Below are 11,313 nucleotides of genomic sequence, written 5' to 3' on the forward strand. Positions count from 1 at the left end.
AGTTATTCTCGAACCGGTTCGAGAATAGTTATTCTCGAACCGGTTCGAGAATAGCGGATCTATATATATATATATATATATATATATATATATATATATATATATATATATATATATACCTTTGGTATTGGCATGAAGATCATCGATTTTAAGAGATACAAGGTTGACCAACACTAAGGGTGAAGATTGAATTCAAGTTGGTCAACACATGAAGCATAAAGAGTGTACCACTTGGGATCATGTGATCTTGTGGTATGGTAAGCCTTGTTAATTATGCTTCATGAGCTAACCCACTATATATGTGCATTTGTGTTGTCTATGTGGGTTAGGTATCTTGCCATGAGCTTGCATCAAGAATATGATCTCATATATCCCATGTGAAGATGACATCAAGTATGGATGTCATCAAGGTTGAGAAGGTCAAGTTCAAGATTAGCATATCGAAGATATCATGCTTGAAGCTTGCGGTCCATTTGGTGATAATGTACATGTGAAGATGTGCCTCAATGAAGCTACCCTATCATGGTGTATGGGGGAGCATTTGTGAGTCTTCACGAAGCAACAATGATCAAGGCATTTCGGCTTGAATGGATCTTGAAGCGTTGTCATCAAGATCAAGCGAGATGCGCAAGGCAAAGGTAGGGCCTTACTAGGTTTTCCTTTTTACTGGTCTCAAGGTGGTTGTTGGGAGACCGGGTTATAGGATAGATAGCCGCACTATCAAGAGGGGATTTCGGTTAGGATAGATAGTCGCACTATCAAGAGGGAGCTCAATCCTTTGCATCCCTATATTCTTGTTGCTTCTTGGTGTTTCTCTGTGTGAGGTTATTGAGCTTGTTGCTAGCTTTTCAACAAGCCCAAGTTCATCGAAAACGGAATCGGTATGCATCTTCTATTGCGGTTTTGAGTTTGGATGTCTTTATCATTTCCTGACGTTGGGGTTCTATTCGTCGTTATCCTTCCAACAAAATTGGATTCATCTCAATCGGAGTTCGGGAACTTTGTCAAGTTAAGTTCTTTCGAGAAAACCGCATTTGAGGGCTTCTGGCGATTTCGGCGCTGAAACCGGTGCTAATGGCTCTCCTACCGGAATATCTCGGCGAGCCGAAATGGTTCTGGTTTCGCCGGAACACGTTCCAGTACGCTGTTTCGGCAAAACCGGTTTCGTTCCGTTGAGCCGGTCTCGTTCCGGCGAGAGAACCGGCCGTGCCGGTTTCAGAACCGGTCCAGCCTCGTGTGCTGGAGATTTTCGGTGATGGTTTATGTCATCCGGTTTGCTCGCCGGACTATTCCGGCGTGTGAATCGGCGGTGCCGATTTTACCGCTGGTATGGGTCGTAGGAATTCTCCAAACAGCTAGTTTTCTCCCTCGGACTATAAATAGTCCTTCGGTAAGGTCAACCATTCTATCTTCTCTCTCTCCTACTCCATTGTTGAACCTCAAAAGCTTGCTTCCTCTCCACCCTGATGTCTACGGGTGCTTCTATTCTTGTAGACAGTGTTGGGCCTCCAAGAGCAGAGGTTTGTAGAACAGCAGCAAGTTTCCCTTAAGTGGATCACCCAAGGTTTATCGAACTCGGGGAGGAAGAGGTCAAAGATATCCCTCTCATGCAACCCCGTAACCACAAAGCAAGAAGTCTCTTGTGTCCCCAACACACCTAATAGGTGCACTAGTTCGGCGAAGAGATAGTGAAATACGAGGTGGTATGAATAAATGCGAGCAGTAGCAACGGCACCGGAAAAGTGCTTGTCAGGCGTGCGGTTGATGGTATTAATATTGCGAGGAAGTAAAGATGCAGTAAAATAGTAAACAAGCAGCGATAGCGATATTTAGGAACAAGGCCTAGGGATCATACTTTCATGTAGTGGACACTCTCAACATTGATCACATAACAGAATAAATAGATAGATGCTAGACTCTACACCCTCTTGTTGGATGATGAACACCACTAATCGTGTATGATTACACGAACCCTCAATGCCGGAGTTAACAAGCTCCACAATATTCAATGTTCATGTTTAAATAACCTTAGAGTGCATGACAGATCAACATAACCAAACCAAGTACTAACATAGCATGCACACTGTCACCTTCACACTACGAAAGGAGGCATAAATGACATCAACACTATCATAGCAATAGTTAACTTCATAATCTACAAGAGATCACAATCATAGCCCACGCCAAGTACTACACGATGCACACACTGTCACCATTACACCGTGCAGGAGGAATAAACTACTTTAATAACATCACTAGAGTAGCACGCAGATATATTGTGATACAAAACACATTGCAATCATAAAGAGATATAAATAAGCACTTCACTATGCCATTCATAACAGACGAATAAGTATTCTCGTGAAATATAGCCTAAGAGACCCACACGGTGCACACACTCGTCACCTTTACACACGTGGGACAAGGAGTCTCCGGAGATCACATAAGTAAAACCCACTTGACTAGCACAATGACATCTAGATTACAAGCATCATCATATGAATCTCAATCATGTAAGGCAGCTCATGAGATTATTGTATTGAAGCACATAGGAGAGAGATTAACCACATAGCTACCTGGTACAGCCCCGAGCCTCGATGGAGAACTACTCCCTCCTCATGGGAGACAAGTAACGTTGATGAAGATGGCGGTGGTGTCGATGGAGGAGCCTTCCGGGGCACTTCCCCGTCCCGGCGGCGTGCCGGAACGGAGACTCCTGTCCCCTGCATCTTGGCTTCGCGATGGCGGCGGCTCTGGAAGGTTTTCTCGGTTTCGTCGAACGTGTTAGGGTTTTCGCGACGGAGACCTTAAGTAGGCGGAAGGGCAGCCTCGGAGGGGGCCTGGTGGGCCCACACACTAGGGGGGCGCGGGCCCCCCTCTGGCCGCGCCAGGGTGTTGTGTGGGGCCCCCAGGGCTTCCTCTGGCGGCTCTCGGGTGTTCTGGAAGCTTCGTCCAATTATAAGACTCTGGGCGTTGATTTCGTCCAATTCCGAGAATATTTCCTTACTAGGATTTCTGAAACCAAAAACAGCAGAAAACAGGAACTGACACTTCGGCATCTCGTCAATAGGTTAGTTCCGGAAAACGCATAAATATGACATAAAGTATGCATAAAACATGTAGATATCATCAATAATGTGGCATGGAACATAAGAAATTATCGATACGTCGGAGACGTATCAGCATCCCCAAGCTTAGTTCTCGCTCGTCCCGAGCTGTAAACGATAACAAAGATAATTTCTGGAGTGACATGTCATCATAACCTTGATCATACTATTGTAAACACATGTAATGAATGCAGCGATCAAAACAATGGTAATGACATGAGTAAACAACTCGAATCATAAAGCAAAGACTTTTCATGAATAGTACTTTCAAGACAAGCATCAATAAGTCTTGCATAAGAGTTAACTCATAAAGCAATAAATTCATAGTAAAGGTATTGAAGCAACACAAAGGAAGATTTGAAGTTTCAGCGGTTGCTTTCAACTTATAACATGTATATCTCATGGATATTATCAATGTAAAGTAATATAACAAGTGCAATATGCAAGTATGTAGGAATCAATGCACAGTTAACACAAGTGTTTGCTTCTTGAGGTGGAGATAGATAGGTGAACTGACTCAACATAAAAGGTAAAAGAATGGCCCTTCGCAGAGGGAAGCATTGATTACTATATTTGTGCTAGAGCTTTGGTTTTTGAAAACATAAAGAGAGCATAAAAGTAAAGTTTTAAGAGGTGTTTGTTGTTGTCAACGAATGGTAGTGGGCACTCTAACCCCCTTGCCAGACAAACCTTCAAAGAGCGGCTCCCATGAATTATTTTTATTTTTGGGTGGCACTCCTTCCAACCTTTCTTTCACAAACCATGGCTAACCGAATCCTCGGGTGTCTGCCAACAATCTCATACCATGGAGGAGTGTCTATTTTTGTTAATTAATTTGGGACTGGGAATCCCATTGCCAGCTCTTTTTGCAAAGTTATTGGATAAGCGGATGAAGCCACTAGTCCATTGGTGAAAGTTGCCCAACAAGAATGAAAGATAAACACCACATACTTCCTCATGAGCTATAAAACATTGACACAAATCAGAGGTGATAAATTTTGAATTATTTAAAGGTAGCACTCAAGCAATTTACTTTGGAATGGCGGAGAAATACCATGTAGTAGGTAGGTATGGTGGACACAAATGGCATAGTGATTGGCTCAAGGATTTTGGATGCATGAGAAGTATTCCCTCTCGATACAAGGTTTAGGCTAGCAAGGTTATTTGAAACAAACACAAGGATGAACCGGTGCAGACAAAACTCACATAAAAGACATATTGTAAACATTATAAGACTCTACACCGTCTTCCTTGTTGTTCAAACTCAATACTAGAAATTATCTAGACCTTAGAGAGACCAATTATGCAAACCAAATTTTAGCAAGCTCTATGTGTTTCTTCATTAATAGGTGCAAAGTATATGATGCAAGAGCTTAAACATGAGCACAACAATTGCCAAGTATCACATTATTTAAGACATCATACCAATTACTACATGTAGCATTTCCTGATTCCAACCATATAACAATTTAACGAAGAAGATTCAACCTTCGCCATGAATACTAAAAGCTCAGAACACGAGTGTTCATACGAACCAGCGGAGCGTGTCTCTCTCCCACACAAGCATTTATTCAAACAAAAACAAAAACAAAAACAAACAGACGCTCCAAGTAAAGTACATAAGATGTGACAGAATAAAAATATAGTTTCAAGGGAGGAACCTGATAAATTTGTCGATGAAGAAGGGGATGCCTTGGGCATCCCCAAGCTTAGATGCTTGAGTCTTCTTGAAATATGCAGGGATGAACCACGGGTGCATCCCCAAGCTTAGACTTTTCACTCTTCTTGATCATAGTATATCATCCTCCTCTCTTGACCCTTGAAAACTTCCTCCACACCAAACTCAAAACACTCATTAGAGGGTTAGTGTACAATAAAAATTAACATGTTCAGAGGTGACACAATCATTCTTAACACTTCTGGACATTGCATAAAGCTATTGGAAATTAATGAAGCAAAGAAATTCATCCATCATAGCAAAAGAGGCAATGCGAAATAAAAGGCAGAATCTGTCAAAACAGAACAGTCCGTAAAGATGGATTTTATTGAGGCACCAGACTTGCTCAAATGAAAATGCCCAAATTGAATGAAAGTTGCGTACATATCTGAGGATCACGCACGTCAATTGGCATATTTTTCCGAGCTACCTACAGAGAGGCAGGTCGAAATTCGTGGCAGCAAAGAAATCTGTTTCTGCGCAGTAATCCATATCTAGTATGAACCTTACTATCAAAGACTTTACTTGGCACAACAATGCACAAAACTAAGATAAGGAGAGGTTGCTACAGTAGTAACAACTTCCAAGACACAAATACAAAATAAAAGTACTGTAGCAAAATAAACACATGGGTTATCTCCCAAGAAGTTCTTTCTTTATAGCCATTAAGATGGGCTCAGCAGTTTTAATGATGCACTCGCAAGAAATAGTATTTGAGGCAAAAGAGAGCATCAAGAGGCAAATTCAAAACACATTTAAGTCTAACATGCTTCCTATGCACAGGAATCTTGTAAATAAACAAGTTCATGAAGAGCAAAGTGACAAGCATAGGAAGATAGAACAAGTGTAGCTTCAAAAATTTCAGCACATAGAGAGGTGGTTTAGTAACATGAAAATTTCTACAACCATATTTTCCTCTCTCATAATAACTTTCAGTAGCAACATGAGCAAACTCAACAATATAACTATCACATAAAGCATTCTTATCATGAGTCTCATGCATAAAATTATTACTACTCCCAACATAAGCATAGTTATTCTTATTAATTGTAGTAGGAGCAAATTCAACAAAGTAGCTATCATTATTATTCTCATCATCAAATATAGGAGGCATATTGTAATCATAATCAAATTATCCTCCATAACAAGCAGTAACAAAAGACTACTATCATTATAATCATCATAAATAGGAGGCAAAGTATCATCAAAGTAAATTTTCTCCTCAATGCTTGGGGGACTAAAAAGATCATGCTCATCAAAACCAGCTTCCCCAAGCTTAGAAATTTCTATATCATTAGCAACAATGGTATTCAAAGTGTTCATACTAATATGTTCCATGGGTTTTTTAATTTTCGCATCAAACCATCCATGTCTTAAATCAGGAAATAGAATAAGAAGCTCATTGTTGTCCATTATGCCAAACTAGTGTAAACAAGAAACAAAAAGATGCAATTGCAGGATCTAAAGGAAATAGCTTCGAACACTCACACAATGGCGCCGTAAAAGTACTTTTACCCGGGACCGGAGTATGAGTGCCTTTTACCTTTCCTCCCCGGCAACGGCGCCGTGAAAAGTGCTTGATGTCTACGGGTGCTTCTATTCTTGTAGACAGTGTTGGGCCTCCAAGAGCAGAGGTTTGTAGAACAGCAGACAAGTTTCCCTTAAGTGGATCACCCAAGGTTTATCGAACTCGGGGAGGAAGAGGTCAAAGATATCCCTCTCATGCAACCCCGCAACCACAAAGCAAGAAGTCTCTTGTGTCCCCAACACACCTAATAGGTGCACTAGTTCGGCGAAGAGATAGTGAAATACAGGTGGTATGAATAAATGCGAGCAGTAGCAACGGCACCAGAAAAGTTCTTGCTGGCGTGCAGTTGATGGTATTAATATTGCAGGAAGTAAAGATGTAGTAAAATAGTAAACAAGCAGCGATAGCAGTATTTAGGAACAAGGCCTAGGGATCATACTTTCACTAGTGGACACTCTCAACATTGATCACATAACAGAATAAATAGATAGATGCTAGACTCTACACCCTCTTGCTGGATGATGAACACCACTAACTGTGTAGGATTACACGAACCCTCAATGCCGGAGTTAACAAGCTCCACAATATTCAATGTTCATGTTTAAATAACCTTAGAGTGCATGACAGATCAACATAACCAAACCAAGTACTAACATAGCATGCACACTCGTCACCTTCACACTACGAAAGGAGGCATAGATCACATCAACACTATCATAGCAATAGTTAACTTCATAATCTACAAGAGATCACAATCATAGCCCACGCCAAGTACTACACGATGCACACACTCGTCACCATTACACCGTGCGGGAGGAATAAACTACTTTAATAACATCACTAGAGTAGCACGCAGATATATTGTGATACAAAACACATTGCAATCATAAAGAGATATAAATAAGCACTTCACTATGCCATTCATAACAGCTGAATAAGTATTCCGTGAAATATAGCCTAAGAGACCCACACGGTGCACACACTCGTCACCTTTACACACGTGGGACAAGGAGTCTCCGGAGATCACATAAGTAAAACCCACTTGACTAGCACAATGACATCTAGATTACAAGCATCATCATATGAATCTCAATCATGTAAGGCAGCTCATGAGATTATTGTATTGAAGCACATAGGAGAGAGATTAACCACATAGCTACCGGTACATCCCCGAGCCTCAATGGAGAACTACTCCCTCCTCATGGGAGACAAGCAGCGTTGATGAAGATGGCGGTGGTGTCGATGGAGGAGCCTTCCGGGGCACTTCCCCGTCCCGGCGGCGTGCCGGAACAGAGACTCCTGTCCCCCAGATCTTGGCTTCGCGATGGCGGCGGCTCTGGAAGGTTTTCTCTGGTTTCGTCGAACGTGTTAGGGTTTTCGCGACGGAGACCTTAAGTAGGCAGAAGGGCAGCCTCGGAGGGGTCCTGGTGGGCCCACACACTAGGGGGGCGTGGCCCCCCCTCTGGCCGCGCCAGGGTGGCGTGTGGGGCCCCCAGGGCTTCCCTCTGGCGGCTCTCGGGTGTTCTGGAAGCTTCGTCCAATTATAAGACTCTGGGCGTTGATTTCGTCCAATTCCGAGAATATTTCCTTACTAGGATTTCGAAACCAAAAACAGCAGAAAACGAGAACCGGCCCTTCGGCATCTCGTCAATAGGTTAGTTCCGGAAAACGCATAAATATGACATAAAGTATGCATAAAACATGTAGATATCATCAATAATGTGGCATGGAACATAAGAAATTATCGATACGTCGGAGACGTATCACATCCCTCCTTTGATTCTTGCATATTCTTGAGGGACTTGAAAGAGGAGATCTAGATCTACAACTCCACCAATCCATTCCTCCTCTTTGTGAGGGGAACTCTTGGGATCTAGATATTGGAGTCATTTGTCGATTTCCTCCATTGTTCTTCCTCTTTAATTCCTCCCTAGCACTCGTTGCTTTGGTGGGATTTGAGTGTGAGGGATTTGAACACCTTTGGTGTTCTTGCTTTTGCATCCTTGCATAAGTGTTGAACTCTCCATTACGATTTGTTCGAGTGAGAGACCATGAGCTTGTTACTCTTGGAGGGTTGACCTCCTAGTTGGCTTGACGGTTGGTCCTCCGGTGACCACTTTGTGGAAGATTGTGAAGATGCCCAAGCTTCTCCTTCGTGGAGCTTGTGAAGTGGTTGTAGAGCTTGCCATCTCCGGAGTGCAGAAAAAGCTAGCCATAAGGGAAAGACCTTTGACCTTTGTGGTATTGACTTGGAGATGAAGGTGAGCCTTCGTGGCGTTCGGGAGACCTTCGTGGTAGCCTGCACTCTCCAACGTGATGTACATCACCTTGTGTGGGAGAACATGGGAATACATCTTTGTCTCCGTGTGCCTCGGTTATCTCTATACTCAAGTTTACTTTCCTTGTGATAACCATCGTGCTTGAAGTGCATATATCTTGCTATCACTTGTGCTACATATATGTTGTGCCTATCTTCCTTATCTTAGTTGTTGTTGTTGTTGTTGCACTTAGTTGAGACTAGCATATTTAGGTTTTGTGCTTGTAAAATAAACGTTAGTTTAATTCCGCATTCTTACAAGCCAAATCTGTAGTAGTTTTAAAAACGCCTATTCACTCCCCTGTAGCGACATCTCGTCCTTTCAAGTGAATGGAGCCCTCTTCCTCTCACCTAAAGATCACTTTTTGGGGGCATCAACGCGCTTCTCAGGGCCTCCATCGAAGACCATTGCCTTTGACAGGGTATGCCCAAGGTACATGTTGTATGTGCGTCCCTGGTTTTTGTTCATACTTATCCGAAGAATTCAAGGCCCATGAAGATGAGGACGTGCGAGTTAAGGAAATAGAGTCAATATAGCAAAACTTGTAAGAATTATATGGAAAGGCCTAATGCGGCACGGTGTATGTAAACTTGTATATCACGAAAAGCCTCGGCTGCGCCTCCTATATAAAGGCAAAGTCGAGGACAAAGAGAGGATCGATTATTGTGAAACCCTAGCCACCGTAATATTTTGAGTTGGACGCCTTTGTTCGTCTGACAACCTTCGAGTTCTACTTGCCCTCTATTTCCACAAAACTCTAAGTTTACAATCGTAGGCATTGACGAGTTAAACCCTCGTCAGTCTTAGACTTCTTGGTGTCAGCATGCTCAGGTGAGAGGCAACTGGAGGTGTAACTAGGGGCTCACTTGAGTCGATGGTGTACTTGTGGGTGGTAAGACAGAATGAGAATATGTCCTGCATCTCATTGTAGTTGGCAATGGGCGCGTTCAAGAACTTATCGTCCTTGGGTTGATTCTGAAAAGGTAACATAGTGTGTAGTTGTGCAAGTTAGTGATCAATGATGAAGTAAGACAATGGTGGAGGAAAATGTGCTAACTGAGACGTGGCCACGGTAATGCTCAACCTCCATGACGATGCATCTGGTCACCTAGCACCACTAAGCTCCACTAAGATCTCGGTGCCTGCTAATGGTGAGCCACCCGACCCTCCACTTCCCCGGGTGGTTGTACACGTTGAATTGAGGAAACATCAACACAAAAGTGCTCCAGGGGAGCCTTGACCACAACAGTCAAATGAACTTCTTTGAAGCCCATGTTAGTTTGCACGTCACTCTTGACGAGCTCGCACATCTTCTGTAGAACGAAGCTGGACATGAATGGGAACCATTTCATTATCCCCTTCGGTGCAGCCTTCATCGCCTTCTCCTCGTCGGTGCGGTTCTTAGCCTTCGTATTCTATGTGGCAGAAATTCCCTGCCGCCGCTAGTGCTGTGATCTTGGCCACGAGGCTATCCATAGGGCCCTCCGCCACTGGAACATCCGACAACTGAGTCTCAACAATGGGTTGTGAATCAGACACTTGTGAGGGGGTCTATGCACTCCCCAACACAGATAATGGCGTGGCTAAATTCATCACACACGGAGTCCTACAGTCACGACGCACCAAAAATCAATGAAAATAGATCTAACAATACACAAACTACGTAGCCACTAATATAATCCACCACCAAGTACATGAATCTACATCGCTACAAACAAGAAATTGGAAATGGCAATGAAAGTTTCATCAACTAACAGTAAATTCGAACATTACCAAATCTACATCATCGATGAACAAGCACTACACCTGCAAAACCTAGCCAGATTTGCCCTACAACTAGAAGATCTAACCCTAGTCGGCCAAGCTGTGTCGTAACTTACAAACATTGCTGGAGGTGCATGTGAAAGGGTATTTCGCCCCTTAGTTGGTTTTTTTATGTTTAATGACAATACTTGGATCCTAATCGTTTTCTTGAGTGCCATAGATGTCTTTATGAAAAGAATCAAATGGAATGGAGGATCCCTAGAATCGTGAAGAAAAGAAGAGGGATGCCCAACAATTTTCATTTTAGTTTGTAGCTAGGCTTCCCATTCTACCAAGAGGGTATCCATGGAAGAGTAGGACGTGGTGTGTTTTCGGTTTGCAAACCCTAATCACCACTTCATACCCATACACCAAAAATCTGGGGGAATAGAAATGTTGCGGTGAAAAAGAGGGAAAGACAGGGAAGTCGGACCAACCAAATGGTATTGGTCTAACCTGTCGGACTGGTCTGACCCTCAATCTAGCTCCCCTGCTGAGCTTCCATCTCTGTTACGTCGCCAGCCTAGGGCCGAAGTGGTATGAGTGAGCCAGACTAAATGCCTCTAGATCGGCCCCAGATGACAGACTGATGTGGCTAGCAGGGCACCCAGTTCGCCCCCTAGACTGGTCCAACCTTGCCCAACCTAACTAGCTAGGCAGTTTTCCCTCTCTTTTTTTCCCTCCAACGGCTCTCTTCCCCGTCCCACTTATAAAAGGCCTCTTCTTCCTCATTGGAGGTTGAAATTTTTTCTCTGTCTCTCCTCCATTAATAGACACAAAAGCTTTGGGATCTCTCTCTCACACAATCCAAACACCTTGAGCTTTTGATGGTTGGAGGAG

This window comes from Lolium rigidum, chromosome 2 (genome assembly GCF_022539505.1).
Source record: "Lolium rigidum isolate FL_2022 chromosome 2, APGP_CSIRO_Lrig_0.1, whole genome shotgun sequence".
NCBI classification, from domain to species: Eukaryota; Viridiplantae; Streptophyta; class Magnoliopsida; order Poales; family Poaceae; genus Lolium; species Lolium rigidum.